This window comes from Oncorhynchus gorbuscha, unplaced genomic scaffold, assembly GCF_021184085.1.
Source record: "Oncorhynchus gorbuscha isolate QuinsamMale2020 ecotype Even-year unplaced genomic scaffold, OgorEven_v1.0 Un_scaffold_2758, whole genome shotgun sequence".
Taxonomy (NCBI): Eukaryota; Metazoa; Chordata; class Actinopteri; order Salmoniformes; family Salmonidae; genus Oncorhynchus; species Oncorhynchus gorbuscha.
In genome coordinates, this window is record NW_025745139.1 from 5,310 (window position 1) to 9,202 (window position 3,893).

Consider the following 3,893-nt stretch of genomic DNA (forward strand, 5'->3'; position numbering starts at 1 on the left):
AAAATGTCACATTTAGGTCAACATTTGGATCATTCAGAGATCCTCACTGAACTTCTGGAGAGTTTGCTGCACTGAAAGTAAAAGAGGCTGAATAATTTTGCACGCCCAATTTTTCAGTTTTTGTTAAAAATATTTGAAATATCCAATAAATGTCATTCCACTTCATGATTGTGTCCCACTTGTTGTTTTCTTCCAAAAACTACACTTTTATATCTTTATGTTTGAAGCCTGAAATGTGGCAAAAGGTCGAAAGTTCAAGGGGGGGTAGGATCAAGGCATTGTACTTAGGAGGAAGGGCATGGCATCTTATTGGGGAACAATCAGATGAGATAATTAGGTTTCTCATCTGGATCAAAGCCCTGAGACATGGTAAAGATAAATTTACGCAATGAGACAACAGTTGATCCTACAGAGAAGCCAGAGATTGTATTTGACATTCTGAAACAGAAATTCAGCGAATTGGCCTATTCATGCATGCCCTTGGCTGATTTTTACAATACTAAACCTGTACCCGGAGAGGCTGTTATGGAGTATTTTCGATTGAACAAGGCCGTAGATGTACAGAAAGATTTTGGCCTTAAGAGACAAGGTAAGAAGATTGACTCCGATGAAATTAGGTTGTTTGTAACAGACATGACCCCAAACTGGCAGCAGTATTTATACAAGTCTGCTGAGAAATGGACTGCGAGTTAAGTACAGGAGAGAATCTATGAACATGATACAGTGCCTTGCAGGAAAGCCACCATGTGAATCTACCGCTGTATCCTCAAAGCAAGTAACAGTACATCACCAGATAACTCCATGTAACTGATAACTGATGTAATTTACTCATGTTACCTTATAACTCTTATATGGCTCTATCATGTGGACAATTGAATATTATTTCTAAGGTGTTTTTCCTGTGGTTCCATTTGTTGCCAACATTTGTTGCCACCAGGTGACATCTCTCATTTAAACATCTTTGGCCAGTGCATACGTGAAAATGATTTCATTTGAATAAAGTGTAAACAGATTATTACAGTTACATATGTGGCAACAGAGAAACTATGACAACATTGCCATTACTGTTGAAAGTTTCCCTTTTTCTCTCTATTTGTACCCCACATAGTTTTTTTGCATCGATAACGACAAAAAGCAAAGTCTCACATTTTAAGCAACATTTGGTAAAAATAATTTATACACGTTTTTTAGCTCCATTGTATACTCCCAGGGCCACAAGCCATGTATGTTCTCTGTACTCTATGACAGGTTTAAAGTTCATGTTCTGTAGACCTATGACACTGACGCTACATGATACATTTGGCTGTTATTAAAATATAAATCTCAATGCATTTCAGCACACTGATATCATAATTGAGGGTCTATTGCTGTCCTCTTAAAAGCTGGGAAAAAACACCTTTGTAGAGTGGATGAAGCCAACACATACTGTACCCTACATTATATGAGCATAACACTCATAGGAGTTTCACTTACTCAATCGTTCTCAGAGCGGAAAGGATTATGATTGGTTGCATCAGGCAACCAATGAAAAATAAGAGGCGGGAATACCAAACGGAGAGCAGGCAGGTAGACATGTCACTTGATAGGCAAAATAAACACGTTTGGGAAAAAAAGTGAGGGAGGAATAGGAAGTACAAAATTCTGCAGGAGCGAGCAGCATATAAGCAAAGTTGAATATAGTTCTTCATTTCGTGCATTAATGTCCTGTTTCCAGTTAGTCTAATTAACTGATTATATACTAAATGTGATGCAAGCTAAAATTAGCTTGGTCAAATGTGTTTACGTTGTTAGCAAGCCAAGTTTCGCCTTCCAGTGCCTTCAGAAAGTATTCGTACCTTTGACTTATTCCACATTTTGTTGTGTTACAGCATGAATAAAATGTTTAAATATATTTTTAAATCACCCATCTACACATGCCTCATAATGACAAAGTAAAAACATGTTTATAGAAATGTTTGCAAATGGATTGAAAATGAAATACAGAAATATCTCATTGTACAAGCACCTTTGGCAGAGATTACAGCAGTGAGTCTATAAGAGCTTTCCACATCTCAATTGTGCAATATTTGCCCATTATTCTTGACAGAATTCAAGCTCTGTCAAATTGGTTATTGATCAACAGTAGTGTATATTTGGCCTTGTTTTAGGTTATTGTCCTGCTGAATTTGTCTCCAAGTGTCTGTTGGAAAGCAGACGGAACCAGGTTTTCCTTTAGGATTTTGCCTGTGCTTAGCTCTATTCCATTTATGTTCATCCTAAAATATTCACCAGTCCTTGCCGATGACACGCATACCCATAACATGATGCAGCCACCACCATGCTTGGAAAATATGAAGAGTGGTACTCAGTCATGTGTTGTTTGATTTGCCTCAAACATACTGTAATGCTTTGTATTCAGGACAAAGTTACTTCTTTGACCTCATTTTGTACAGTTTTACTTTAGTACCTTATTGCAGACAGGATGCATGTTTTGGAATATTATATTCTGTACAGACTTCCTTCTCTTCACTCTGTAATTTTGGTTAGTATTGTGGAGTAACTATGTACAATGCTGTTGATCCAGCCTCAGTTTCCTCCTATCACAGCCATTAAGCATGGCCATCAGCCACCTACAATCTCTAAACTTGGCTTGTCAATTTGATCTTGGGGTGGGCTACTGCTGAAAAAGTATAGCCAACAATAAGCAGGTTCACTTATGACAATCTTTCAAATAGCGTTACCATTGCATGAACACCTGCTGTGACTATCATTAGCAAACTAATTATGCCAAAAGTAGTGTTACAGTTCAAGAGTAATCAGGACACTGGGAAGTCACAAAACACTGAGCACTCTCATTGAGATCATCTTCTTACAACCAGATGGTCACATCTTGGCTATTTTGTGTAGATACCGGCGCCGCACTACATCTCATCAGGATCATAGCATTTTGACAACCATTAGAAACAAACACCATTGTAAAGTATTCATTTTATTGAAACGTGCTCAAGTCAAAGGACTTCATATCCATACTGGGGATAGTGGAAAGTGATGCACCCTTCAGGCCACCTACAATTAGATGGCTGTAGAGACAGAAAAGACAGCCATCCCTGTAACAGGTTGAAGAAGTGTTAGTAACATGCATCTCATTGCCGTTGGGGGATGTTACAGTAAAATAACCAGCACACACACACACCTGACAAGCAAAGTGTTCCAGACCATTACACCAACCAGTCAACTGAATACAGAACACAATGACAGATGAGTAGGTTACAGGTTCAAGTTCATTTGGCATCAAAGCTCATACAATTAAAAGCCAAGTGTAAACTATAGTCTTCAATGCCAAAATCACCAACCTTGTTCTACAGTAGGATATTTGACAAATTCACTGGGGATCCGGGTTTCAGAGTTTTCCACTATTGTGAGCGGTCCAAGAACAGAGTTTTGAACCAGGCCCTGGGGTTCTGAGAAAAAATATATAAATTACTTCAAGCTGCAGTCCCATCAGAACTCAAGAGTGATCAGCTCAAATTAATATGGAACTACAGTTTAGTCAGGCTTGAAATGAAGTGCCTCAAAATACCTGAATCCACACCCCTCTTCAACCGAGGCTTGCAACTCGAGTCACAGCACTTGCAGAGGTCACTTTGAGACGGGTCGTCCAGCAGCTCCCATCTATGAATAAAAAAAAGTTGGCTGTTGCATTGGCACTAACGTCATTATGGTCGTTATGTGACCAATACTTACTCTCCAGTCTCTTTAATGTAGTGGCAGGCCTTCTTTTCTATATCAAAAACCTCAGGTCCCATGCAACAAGCTTACAATGAATATACACCTGGGGTGAAATAAGAGAACAGTCAAGAGCTACAGTATGAAAACAACCCAGTCATATCGAGAACTTGTGGTCCACTCACTTC

General features: G+C 38.9%; 1 long non-coding RNA gene across 1 annotated transcript; it reads right to left on the reverse strand.

Annotated features, from left to right (window-relative positions):
- Window positions 1-2,955: 2,955 nt before the first annotated feature.
- Window positions 2,956-3,805, reverse strand: LOC124017571. Its single transcript, XR_006835507.1, has 5 exons — window positions 3,724-3,805; window positions 3,560-3,651; window positions 3,333-3,440; window positions 3,173-3,214; window positions 2,956-3,086 (listed from the first exon to the last, which is right to left on the reverse strand). It is a non-coding gene; the product is annotated as an uncharacterized LOC124017571 (long non-coding RNA).
- Window positions 3,806-3,893: the final 88 nt, after the last annotated feature.